This window comes from Pocillopora verrucosa, chromosome 7 (assembly GCF_036669915.1).
Source record: "Pocillopora verrucosa isolate sample1 chromosome 7, ASM3666991v2, whole genome shotgun sequence".
Classification (NCBI taxonomy): Eukaryota; Metazoa; Cnidaria; class Anthozoa; order Scleractinia; family Pocilloporidae; genus Pocillopora; species Pocillopora verrucosa.
Window position 1 is genome coordinate 15,007,649 of NC_089318.1, and position 14,164 is coordinate 15,021,812.

General features: G+C 37.7%; 1 pseudogene; it reads right to left on the minus strand.

Moving 5' to 3' along the window:
• Nucleotides 1–12,926: 12,926 nt before the first annotated feature.
• LOC131797153 (uncharacterized) lies at nt 12,927–13,718 on the minus strand (annotated as a pseudogene).
• Nucleotides 13,719–14,164: the final 446 nt, after the last annotated feature.

Here is a 14,164-nt window from a genome sequence, read left to right on the forward strand (position 1 = left end):
TATGCCTTAGAGAAACCAAGCATTGATAACATAGTTATAAGTTATATTTTACAAAATGGTCATCTGAAACAAAACAAGTTTCTCAAAGAGTTTTGATGGTGTGGGGATAACTGAAATGGGATGAAAGTGTTCCTCAGACTTCAGTTGATCAACTTTAGGAATTGGACTGATCCTTGCATCTTTCCATGCCTCAGGAAAATTGTACTTCCTGATACAGTTGTTGATAATAGTTGTGAGGGGGTCAGCAATGGATTCAGCCACCATTTTAAAGAATTTGACAGGGATACCGCTGGGGCAAGTAGATGTATCAGATCTTAACAATTTCAGCATACACCGGACCTTGCCGTGGAGCAATTCTCATAGTTTGAAATTAGCAGGGCTATCATCAGGTAGAGATTCTATTAGTTCTTCAAGACAGGAAGGTAAGTCACTACTAACAGGTAAAGTTCTCTTGGCAGTACAAGCAAAGAATGAGGTTAACTTATCAGGATCCTGCGGTTGCTGGTTAGGTTTCAGTATGGGGTGGATGATACACCACTCCTCCTTTGGGTTATAAGAGGATAACGCCTGCCTTGTGAAGGTCTCGTGAGCCCGACGAATACCTGCCTTCAACTGGTTTCCGACAGTCAGTCTGGTGGGCTTCATTCCTGAATTTATTCTGTGGCTATTGTAGTGACTGTATTTTGAACTCTTTAAAGAGGGGCATGTCTCTTGAGACACTCCTTTAATATACTGTTAAAGTATTCTAACTGTTAAAAAAAAAGCCAGAGTGGTGATTGATTGATTGATTGAGTGGTGATTGAGCGGACATTCGGCCAATAGAAAAGGCGATTTTGTGTATTGTATGCAAAAGGTATAATGGCACCTGAAAATATTTGCATGATTGTGGGTGCTTGTGCAGTGTTGGACAAAATTGCTGTGCAGTTACACAAGCCTATGGAGGATGATAAGGTAGAAGAGTTGACGGATGTGGATCCCTACCATGGACCTCAACAGGGTCTGTCAATTTGGGACCATATCTGTCAAACAATTTGGTTGAAATTTTTAACATTTATGCTGTCTTGACTTTCTGTGATCCTTTTTTCACGTAAACTATTAATAGGTAATGAGTTAATTTCAAGCGGCACTTGGTGTAGATAAGCACTTGTAAATCTTACAGACTACAACTTCCACTTACCCATTTGTTGTCGTTAAAAAAATTTACTCAATAACATAATTTCAAATACAATTTAGTGTAAACAAACACTCATAATTATTTCAAAGACCACAAATTGCATTCAAAATCATGTCATTACCTAAACTAAATATGGTGTTTAAGGTAAATAGTTCAGTTTTGCAGGCAAATGGCTCAGAGAAAAAGGTCTATATTGTAAAGCTTTGCCAATGTATAGAAAGTCAGGGGCACTAATTTTGGGCTGTTAATGTTCTTGACTGACAGATTTCCCCCTGAAGCTTTACTAATTCTCAGCCAAATATTAATTTTTTGGACACTCTCAGATGCTGATATCATCAGTTGACATACCAGTAAGACAGAAAGGATTTTATTTACTAAGTAACCTGAAATTTATTGTCAGTAGCCCCAAAATGTTTTTTGCACGGTCACCTTTCGTGAATTATCACTGTTATTGGTATGTATACATGACTATATATCGTTAATAGGTAATACAGCAACAGTAAAACAAAGGGTGCTGTCTCTTTTATTCAAAAAACATTTTGCTTGTTGCCTGTAAATTTAATGACATTGATGCCCTAATATTATCATGGCAAAAGTCATAAGGAAGATACATGGGTTGATGTCATCTTTAGTCAATTCCCCTTCTCCTGTAATAAACGGTTCTTAGATGTTGGAATATATCTCTAAGGCCAATTAAGAAATACCAGCTATTGCACCATGGAAAGTAAGGTCCCTTTATCGCTCTCATCTTGTAATCGCTCTGAAAAAAGAAAACTGGTCATAAATAAAGTAACAAGTATTTAAGTATGTATCTGTATGCATCCTAATTAGTTGATGGTGAGAGTTTGGTTTCTTTATTTTTCCATTTATCTGTTGAGAAAAGTAATTACAACTCAAGGAAACATTCCTCACAATCCTTGCTATCAATTTCATGGGAAGCCTATAATCTGCAAGGACACTAACTACTCCAATTTTGATTAGGACTTCTATAAAGAAGTCCTAATCAAAATTGGTGACATCTTCAGAAATATGACAAATGACTGAGCAATGAAGTCATCAGAAATTATTTGAAACCCTAAACAGCAACACGAGTCACTACCTGTAAGGTTACAAAGAATTGTCACAATAATATTTTACATCAAGTTATAGAGATATCTTTACTAAACCATAGCCTTTACTTATTCTATTATTACTATTATTATATATTTTGTATTGCAATATAAAAGTTGTTTAACTGTTGATTCCAAATCATAGTGGAAGGTAAATAATTAGAAGACCAGGTGTCAGCACAGGAAACAGAAGAGTTTAAAGTTTGCACTTTATGTTGACAAAAAGTCAAGAATTCTGGTCCGCTCTTCTCCTGGTAATGTTCGCATTGATTACACAATTAACCCCGTTACACACCAAGGAGCATATTTCAATGTTTCTGAATCCTATCGGGATTAGTCACAGTCCTTGCGTAAATAAATTATTGTTGAGCAAATATTTACTTGTACTTGTGAATAGATTGAGCAACCAAATAAATTTCAATTTTTATACTACATTTAGTTCCTGTTTGGTTGCGATTTAGGCAGAGCTTGTGAATTGGAAGATCATAAACTGATGTAGCAGTCTACATCCTGGCTTTCCTTGTGAGTCCACCTTGTCTAGGATATGTCTGAATTACTAAGCCACTCTACCATGTTCTCCTTGGGGTGGATTCCATCTCCAAAACCAAGTCTTTTTCTTAAAGGTTTTTGCATTTCTTGTACCATCTATTCCTTAATAGTAAATTTGGGGCAAAATATTTCGTCCAACAACTCCAGAACTCTTGTACTCCTTTCTCAGAGCTTTTCATGAGGTGTTTTGGGCTAACACTCTGTTTTGGCTCCAGCAAAGGAGGCTGAAAGTGGTGTTCAATTGAGAGGTCATTTGTCGTGACAGGCAGATTTTCCCGGATCTAGACAGAGCTAGGACAGAGAGGACACCCATTGATCAAATAGGTCATTTCTGCCAGATACATTCTTCCCTGTTCCTCTGTAACCGTTTGATTCTTTGATGAAACATCTTAGGCTTGTCTTCCTGATTTGATGAGACTTTCTATCACTCTGTTTTGATGGCTAGCTTGTAGAAAAGTTTGGGAATATCCCAGCCTTGCAAAGTTTTGTTCAAATAACTTTGTGCGCCAACAAAATTTGTACCTTGATCCAATCAACAGTTACTGGGATATCCTCTGAGTTAGGCAAATCTCTGAAAAGCCATGAGAAATGTATATGAGCTTCTGTCTGTTACAAGCTCATCTCATCTGGTAATGATCCGATGTTCTCTAGTCTCCCATATGCACATAAAACACCTTGTTTATCTGATGCTGGAATCAGCTTCTTGTCTACAGTATATACATTGATTGTCTGTCAACTCCATTTGAATAACCACAGTTTAGATTCTCTCAATTCTTCTGTAAAATGGTGTCTCTTTTTTATTTTCAACCTTGTGTTGTTGGTGAATCGTAGAACGTAGGCCAAAGTTTTCCTTGCCTTGGCGAACGTCAAACAATATTTCATCAAATATTCCAAAATATGGTTTCCTTTTGACTCCATTGATGTAGCTGAGCAATCTACTTGTTTTAGGGTGTTCACAGCTTTGAACTTGTTGAGCGGCTTCATTTCCTCTGACAATTCTTCACCACATCCCTTGGGATTCTCTTTAAACTTGGGTGATTCTTCTTCTATGCATTTCAGGAATGGAGGACCTTCATACCAGGTCTTCAACTTTTCTAGCTGAGTTCCTCTCATCAGGATTACGATCAGATCTGATGTATTTACACGCTTCAGAGCTCATTGTTTTTACTGGATTTTAGCTACTCTTACCAAAACAAACAGTCTTGGAGAGGTTTTACGCCGGGTTAACATGGTCTGAGAATCAATTCAGAACTCTTTCTTGCAATTGATGATCTCAGCAAATTCTAGTGCTTCTTTACATGTACTGTATAATCTTGCAATTGGGAAGCACCCCGTCAACTCCAAGCATGGTATTGACGTTTTCTTTGAAGGGGCAACAAATGCTTTAACCATGTGCAATATGCAGGAATAACTGCCATGTGTGAGTTTCCATCTGAGGAATATGGCTCAACCATAGGCTTTCTCTCCTCTGGCAATCCAACAACTCAATGCATTTCTCGTTTTTGGCTGAGAAATGCATTTCTTAGCCAAAGTCAATGTTATCTTTTGGATCTAACTTTGATAAAAGCTGAGACATTACAAAGGGTGCTTCTGAGGCATTGGTCACTGCTCAGCCGTTTGATCCATGCTGTTTATGAAACCAAGAATTCTAGTCACTTAGTGAGAAAGGAATTTAGAGTTGCACTTTACTGGCTGGAGATTTGTAATTTCGGTTAAGCGCATATTCATTAATTTCCTTTGATCTCAAAATTTGGTATAGAGAATTTTCCACGCCTGCTCAATCATTTTGCCTTACTTGATCCAACCAAAACAGTTTTTAGGTAACGCTTTCTGAAGCCTTTGCAATTGTTAATCTTTGTCTTGTTTGCACTTATTCATTCAATACTGAAATTCGTGCTCCTAAGTTGTGTAAGATTTTCTAACACCATCCCACGTGGGAACTGACAATTTCCCTAGCCTGTGTACTTTTGCAAACTCAAAACATCGGTCATTTTTGTTACTACTGATGTCATTGCTTCAAGCACTTCCTGTTTAAACAGCGGCTTTTCAGTCACAAATGATTTCTGATAAATTGCGAATTGCTCTGGGTATTTTAAAAACTTAGCTTTGGCTTCATCACCAACTATTTGATTCTTTGTTTGTAATTCTTCTGACGCTGATTCAGTAAGTCTGTTGGCAATTGTGTCTTGCTGCTTTTTAACACTTCTCTATTTAGATTTAACTTGTTTCTATACATTGCTTAGGGTACCACTCAAGAGTGGTTCAACTTGGTAAAACACATGGAATTCAAATAAATCATTTAATGAAGCTATTGTGCTGTCTCTTTTTGCAATAAGTGTTAAAAAATATATTTTAGGAGGCATAATATACTACTATCCGCATATAATAAATATAAATTTTAGTTACTAGCATAAAAGTTTATTTACACACTTCCTAAAACATAGCATCAATGCTTCTTGGATTCCTTTAAATAGACAGGTATCTTTTGCTTGAATGTAAACAGTTGAATTAAGTATGTGAATACTTGGTCAATTGTTGACAAGAGTAAAGTTTTTACAATAACATTAGAAGTGATATCTGAATTCTTAAACTCTTGAACTTAAACTTGGAAAAACGAGGTTGGTGGTAAATAAGGAATTGTTTTACCTTTCAGCTGTCAAATTTACCTGTTTAGTTGGGTTCTGTCAGCTTGTGTGTTTCTGAAGTCTTGAGCTTTCAAATACCTTTTTGTTGAGCCTCGTGACTTGTGACTTGTTCTCTTCGCAGTCCTGGCTATTTGTCAGCATTTGTTTGCTCTTCCCTTCTCGGCAAGTGCAGATTTTTTGACTGATTTGAACTCGTGGTCGAAGGTGAAGAATAAGAAGACCAGGTGTTGACACAAGAAACGGAAGAGTCGATGTTTGCTCTTTATATTGACGAAAAGTAAAATATTCTGGTCCGCCCTTCTCCTGGTACTGTTCGCATTGATTACACAAATACTCTTGTTACACACCAAAGGGGGTATTTATATGTTTTTTGATCCTCTCTGGATTCAGAATTTGTAAATAAATCATTAATTAGGCAAATCAACCAGTATAATTTGCTAAAGAGTTGGTTAGACCAAGTTTACAAGCTAGGAACTTAAAATTTACATTGCTCAGATGATGGCGAGGTTTGGCATAAGCACTGTGGGTAATAATGCTCGCAGAGATTTTTCAATGATGACAAAAACTAACCAAACCATTATAGTGTAGTCAGTTGTTTGTATAGTATTTAGGGTGAGGTTGGAATTGATGATTACTCGCACTTTTGCAATGCATCTGATCCTGTCCAAATTTTCTTCCTAAATTGAGGCAGTTCACCATACTGACAACCATGTCGAAAAAAGTCGAGCATGGGTCATGGATAATGTATTCCTTTTAACAGGCTGAGCTTGTGGTGGTGGTTAATATGGCCTTCCTTATTCTATAAAACCTAGTTTAGGTTAGCTTTATGTTTTCCTCTCTCTTTATATTGTGAAAAAATTTGGAAAGATCAAATGAGATAAAACTGAGTGGTAAATAGATACATCCATCTGGCAACATGTCAATAGACTGTTGTGTAACAGACTGCATCATTAGAGATGCACAGATACTTTAGATAGGATGCATTCATGATGTTGGTGGTATTTATATTTTAAACTTGCTAGACCGTGCAGCAATACATTTTTGTTACTTTCCTTAATTATTCTGTAGTCTGATGTGTTAAATTAGTAACTGCAGTTGTTTGTACGTGTTTTAAAATCAGCAACACAAGCCTCTCTTGACAAAACTCAGAAAGTATCACTTTAATCTGTCAGAATTTTCCTTTCAATAATTAGCTTTGTGTAACTGTTGTTGAAGAAATTTCACAGTTGTTTTGCTAGAGATGTATTTCAAATAAATTAGTAACTGAGAAGATGAAACTTGAGTGCAAGTAACAAACTGTTAATACTTTAAATGGCCTCTGCTTCTCATCTCTTCCCTTTTAGCTATTGTGAAATTTTGATGGTGACAATGGTGGTCATAGTGTTACTGTTGGCTGCTGTATTGTTTTAATGCTCTGAGGGCGTCCAAATCTTTCAAAAGGTGTTGGTAAGGAATGGTGGACCAAAAAAAGTTAAATTTAATTTTGGTCATTTCTCATAATTTTACGACCATTCCTTTTCTTGTTATTACCTCATTGAATTGGAAAGTTCAAGCAGTGGCAGAGAACCTTAATAGCAGAATCTAGTTGTCCTGTACACATGCTACCTAAATGGACCCTCTGATGTTGCCTCTTGCCATAAAACTTGTCATCTGACAAAGCCTACCCATTGCCAATTTTTGATGAAAGCTGTTGTTGTACTTTGATGCAAGCTTGTGGTACAAACAGTGCAGTGAGGTGACAGTGGATTTATTTTCTTTCGATGACTAGCCATGCCACTAAAGTGACCAGTTATCAGTGTTGCACCATTAGAAACCAGAGAGCTACAGTCTTTCACCTTTACTCAGAGCGTGATTTCTTTGAGTTGTGAGGAGGCTTAAGGTGGTTTTTGCATTGGCTTTGTGTAGTTTTTCAGAACATTTCAATCCGCAATGAACGTGTTTCAATTTTCTTTGTTTCGTTTCCAGGAAAGATACATCTGTGACCTCAGCAGTTAGGAGACCAAAGCAATTTGCTCTCTATACCTTCCCCAACAAGTTGTCATCAAAAGAGCTCCTAATTACCAAAAATATTGCCCCAATGGAACTCTGTGCTCAGTACTGGAAATTCTTCATCTCATGAAAACCAAAATATGTTTGCAGATTAGCCAATGATGAGAAATTTTGATTTCAGACTTTCTCTTTGACAAGCCAGTATGCTGCGCTATATGCCTTAAGCATGAGGTCATTTTTGTGGAGTTTCTTTTCCTGCACTTTTTTTTAATGTAATGTAGAGTTCGCAATTTTTGTTAACAAAATATAGAGACTTGTCCCTGTATTTCAGACTCAATGGGATCTTTGTGTTGCTGGATCATATCGTAAACTGTTCACAGGGTGTGGTGTGAACATTTTGTGTTGCTTGCATAAGAAGCAAAACATTCCTTCTCCTTCTTGCAAGTGTTTAGGCTCTTCTGGAACAACCAGTTGTGCAAAAATCTCTCATGTCCAGACCTAAGCTGAGATTTTTTGTGAGTCGATATGTGCTAGAAATGGTGTCTAGCATACTTGTATAAGTTGTATATGATAATGTCTGTTGAAAGGGAAAATAGTATTTCAACTTCTTTCATAGTCAGAGGTGTGTCTGAAGGTGATTTCTCTAGGTTTTGCATCACCTCTTTTGTTTGTAATATTGTCATACTTCCCTGCCTTGGTTATTGAGGAAACTATCAGTTCATATGCAATCCAACTTTGAATCATCTTCACTTGCTCTGCACTGACATAAGCTGTTCTCTGAAAGTTTCCTGAGCTCAACATGCCTTACCTCTCACCCCTCTATTTTCACTGTAGTTAGTTCTTGGTGATACTTCTGGAATAGCTGCTTTGTGTGCTAAGAGACTACATTTGCCCATTTTCTAAAGTGTTTGGGAGACAATTCAGGGGTGAAGTATGGCATAAACCCCAAGTTGCAATCAACTTCGAAGAACTGTTTATCTGTAATATTAGGTTGATTAAACAAAGAAACATTGTCTGTAAAGCAACCTCGCTGCATGAACTACCATGAACTACCTTCTGTGGCCTTTGATCACTTTTCATCTCCTCTTGGTACTTGCTTTTATGTTGCACTACATCTGCACTAAGCAGATCTTGAAGTCTGTAACCCTCTTCAGTATATTTGCAAAGAGGGATGTCTAGCGCTTGGAAAAGCTTAACAACAGCAACTGCACCAATGTTGAAATGTATCACTTCCAATGTTAATTTCTTTTGAATTTCTCAGCCACACCATCCCATTCAAAGATCTGTTTTGATCCTGTTTCTTGCCATGTAAGCACTTCTGCAGTAACTCATCCTCAATAAGTCTAAGATTCAGGCTTTAGCATGGCAATAACAATGCCTGATATTCTAGAAAAGTCATTTCCATGCGATTTTGAAGCTTACATTGTTTACGTCCTTGGCTTAGCTTCCACATGGTGACACGACCATTGTGTAATAAGTAGCCTGTCTTCTGCAATTTGTCCCCAGGTTGCTGTGGAAAGATTTCTCAGTTCCAGGTGGAGGCATATTCATTACTGAGTGGAAGTGGCCTAAAATAAGACATAAAGGCTGTATTTAAAAGAAAAATGAAAACAAGTAAAATCTAAATAACTGTATCTTAAGAAGTACATCAAAAGTATTAAAATACATTAAGTGATAATCTAATCTGCAATATCTACTCTAATTTAGCTATGTTTCATATAAAACACTACACCACAATGAGAAGACTGTATCATGTTTTAAATGGAAGTAAAGATTAGCATAGTCAAATGTTTAAAGAAAGTGAGCTCCACAGTTTAGCATCACTTTAATGACAAGTTTTTTGAGGTATTTGGTCGTTTTACCACTTTCCCCTTATTCCCAGGCAGAGGCGACTAACGACAGGTTAAACAGACCCTTCTCCACAATGGTATCATGATGTCCTGTGTCAATGTCAAAGTTATCTTAGTATCCAGAGTAACTATCAGCTCTACTCCACCTTTTCATTGGACGTTTGATGGATATCAGTGGCATATACTGTTTGAGAGAAGTGTACCCCTTTATACTTGATCCTTGCTTCTTCCACTGCCTGCTTGCTATTGGGGTTATAACGGTGAGACAAATTGGCTGTTAACCTTGCTAGGAATGGTCTTAGTTGGTATAGTGTATCTGTCTGAGCAGAGTCGCAAGCTGGCATGTAAGAGTTATCATTCAGATGTAAATATTACATTTTAGGCAACACCTTTGCAGTTTCAGGGATGACAAATAGTGGATGCTCCTGGCAATTATCGAAAGAGTCCCCTTTTATTGAACCAAAAATGTTTATATAGTCTTACTTGACCAGACAACGAAAGAAACAATGGTATAAAAACCAGCCATTGCACAACCTGTGATACGACCTTACTCAACAATGCAATCAAAGTAAATGTAATCACGTTTCATGAAATTCACCGAAAAAAAGCTGTATCTGAGCTTTGTATGTGTAAACAACTAGTGCCATTGTTCAATCATGAGGAAAGTGTGAGATGAAAGTAGAAAACCATCCTTTGATGTCATTCTGAAATGGACTGAATTTCAGGGTAAAAACCAATTTGAGAGAGCTATTTTGTCGTCACTTGTTTGGTTTGGAACGACATCAATTGCTGAGAAACTTCTGATGGAAGTAGGCAAGGCTCTCAAAAGATTTGGCTGCATTTGTGGAGTTAAGAGGTCGAATGATGAGTTGTAGATCACCAGACTGCTCACTTTGGTGTCCTGAAATGGCCACAAATAGGCCTATTGAAATCCTGGCGTTGAAGCTGAGAGTGATGGCAGTAGCTCCCACACAATGATTGATGTAAACTTTGGATAAACCAGCTTCTTCACTGACATTTTTTTTCATTTTAGTTGACTTATATGTAATAATAATAATATAGTAATCAACTATATTTAACAAGGGCTACACAAAGCAGTAAATATACTGAAGAACTCCTGGCCCTATAAATAGTACAAATTAAAAAACTAATGACATTACATAAAAGCATTCAAGACTTACTTTGTAAGGAGTTATTAAAATACAATTATGATATAAAAGTTAAAATTTAAACTATCTGGTATATTAAAACAGGGCAAAGATAAGGTCACTTAATAAAATGTAAAATTTAAAAATACATGACAAAAAGTATTCAGTAAATGTTCTAGCATGGATTTCTTGAAGCCTATAAGATTCTGTTTCTTTCTCATCTCGCTGGGGATCTTATTCCAGAGGCGGATAGTTGATACTGTGGAGGACCCCCTCCACCCTCTCAGACTCCCATTTGAATTGGGGGTAGACAAGGTTTAATTGTCCATGTTTAATCACTCATTCAGTAACATCTGCATTTCTTATTAACATCTGATTCATATGGATGGGCAATCGCCAGCAGTCTGTGAAATACCAAAATTGACTTATATATTCTTGCTTCATCATAAAAAGGGACCTAACCTAATTGTTTAAAAAGTTAAACACTCTTTGATTTCGTATCAGCACCCAGCTGTGTGTTTCTGTAGCCTGAAAACTTTTAGAATATTTTCTGCAGAGTAGGATGTCCACACGGTTGAGGCATACAGCTTTGTCTACTTGACCTTTGCATTAAAATAAAGTTTCCTTTGATCAAGAAGCAGGAAGCATCTTATTTTCCGCAGTATAGCCATTCTCTGTGTGAACTACTTGCATAGACTATCCTAACTTTCAATAGTAGGAGGGTGGAATAGAAATTCAAGAAGCATGGATGCCCACGATCAAAAAACAAGACAACAGGAGAGCCGTGCGACAGCGGACAGCCTAGGGAGCAAGTTACTGAATGAAACAGCAAGGATAGAAATGCACCAATTAGAGCTGTTGAAAAACAACTAATCACAGCAGAGCATCATGCTTTATAAGATGACGCAAGACCAGTCGACCTCATCACCTGAAGAAGACTAGCAGTATGCAGTCGAAATGTTGCGATCCACATCACGTGTGACTACATGGTGACGCAAATGAAAAACCTAGCTTTTATTGTTATTCACTACAATGAATAACCACAACCATTTTTTGATTTCTTTCTCGTTTCCTACTAGATTATTTAATCCGTGTTCGGCACTTTTATTCTCATTTGATAGACACTTACTCAGGTTCCAGAGTTTCCAAGAATTGTTCTTGTTTTCAGCAATTTTAGTTTTAATGTAGAATTGTTTTGTATTCCTGATAAGTTTGGTCACACTGTTTTTTCCTCGCTCAAAAAAATTCCAGTTGCTCTCTGCTTGGTTTTTCTGGCTTTCTTGAGAAGCTTGTCACGAGCCTTTATCCCTTTCAGGATTTTGGCATTGAACCATTTTGGCTGGATTTTACGCTTCACTCTCTTTTGCTTCAAAGGGAGATGCTCATCAATAATACCATTGAAAATTTTATACCAGGTGTCAACTACATCATTTGCATCCTCAAATACAAAGGCGCAGTCCCAGAGGGCTTCATACAGGGATGAAACAAGCTGCTCCTTATTAAGACTCTTGATGTCTTTATAAGTTATTGTGGTGTGTTGATCTCTTTGTTCTTTGAGCGTTTAAATTTCCTGTTAACAATAACTGGGAGGTGATCAGATATCTCAGAAGACATAATCCTCATATCATGAAGGTACTACGGGTGACTGCCCCAAATGTGATCAAGGCCCGATTTTCATAGGCTGTGTATTTCAAGCGGTCGAGCTTTGTACTATCCTGCACCTTTTGCTATGTTGTTTTTCTTTAGATACTGCAAAAAAGTGGTGCACAATGGATAACTTGTCTGGCAAAGGCTTAGTATAAGAAAGAATCCTTCCTACCTCCTTCTCTTGCCTTTAACTTTTGCCACTGCTTGTTCCTTTCTCTCTTATTTCCACATAGGTACTTATTTTAATTTCCTCTTTCATTTCTCTTGCTCTTTGGAAGATGAATTTGTGGTCCTTAGTGTTTCCAAAGAGGTGCAGAAGTTAGTCCGCCAGCCCTTATATTTTATTTTAATTCCTTTAATGCATTATATGCAAAATTCATTTCCTATTTTTATCCAAAACTTTCTCATTTAGACCCTTAGTTCTATCTGCCAGCGAGTAGACCTCGACTTGGATCTAATTAACTGTCTTTTCCAGGATAGAAAATTTACCTAAATGCCCTCCAATCGTTGCAGTTGCAGTTTCAACTGTGGGGGGTTTGGATTCTTAAACAAACATATCTTGTCTGGAGTTGGAGACCTACTGATTTTGAGCACTCGTCTTTGGTTTTGAATCGATAATACTATTTTTAGATTTGAATCAAACATTTTGTGTGCGATAACAAACAAAATGCAAAAGCATACAAATAGAAATTACATAAGCAAAATTATACCTCTTCTGAAGTTTGCACGGTCTTAAGTACATCAGTTCACGTTGTTATGACTTATTTTTATTGTTGGCTCCTAAAGGAGCCGTTTGTGTGTTAGGAGAGACAACTTTAATTGTAAAATCGATCATCGAATTTGAATGGCTACAGCTTTCCATCTCGTCGCACGTTTGCCATAGCTGGTAGGTGTCGCCGAAGTCTTCTCCAGCAGACTGTTTATAGGTCTTTAACAGAGCCCACGCATATTTCTCGTGATGCCGATTCGAATTCATGCTCATCTACAATTCATAATTCAGCGATGGCGATGAAATCTCCGAGGGTGCTGCGGGGGCAACTGGCCGGCCAAAACGCATTTGCCATGCTACAATTGTTTTCCTTAAGGATTTGTAGCACCCTGTGGTATCTTGTTTGGATTGTGGCCAGACTGTGGGTGCTGGCGCGAGTGGCGTCTTTCTGTTGAGGTTGCTGTTGAGGTTCGTCAGAGAGCCTTAAGCTCGGCCTTGAGCTCAGCAATAGTCCTTTTGGCATCCACCAACTTAGTTTTCAGAGTCTTGATGGCCTCTGACTTTGTTTGCACTAGATTGGCCAACTCTTCCGCATCTTTTTCTTGTTCCTCCAACTCGGCAGCAAGCTCTTGATTCTGTGGTTGTTGGTTTTGGAAGGACCGGCCCACCCTCTCGTGGTCTTTCACAAAGTGTCGTACTTTTTTTAAGCTCTTAGTAGCTTGGCTTATCCTTAGGCTGTTGATTGCTCTGGGGGGGCCTTCCTCTTCTTTTTTTGAGGTGGCTGAGCTGGACGAGAACATTGCCGGTTATCACCAGAACAGACACCACACTTGTTGATGCAATGAAAAATCGAGTGGTCGCCGCTGCAGATAGTACATTTCAAAAGTCGCTGAGACATTGTTTCTTGTTTGTGAATAAATACGTAATGATTGTATTTCTCTTCACAAAGGCATCCCCCCTGATTGGATTGATAAGAAGACCAAAATTGTCTAGAATCGCACAACGTATTATACATATATGAAGTACCAATATACCAAAAATTAGGATTGCAGTGCATTATAGGGCGCTTCTTAACTGCACTTTTCGATGGAGAATATTAACATACTTTCGTTTAATGCACAGGGAATTTTCGTGTGCCTTTAAGTTTAAGTGGCATTTTGAAAAATTTTAAGCATTTACAGTAAGTTTTACATCGATTTTTGAATGCAAAAATGCACTAGTAAAGTTATTTCACTGCCTGTCGCTAACCTGTTGGTTACCTGTCGGTGGCCTGTCAGTTAAGTGTCGGGACTGTCAGTGGAGGGGAGCTATTCTTCACAGTTACCGAGAACTCTGTTTGCCTCA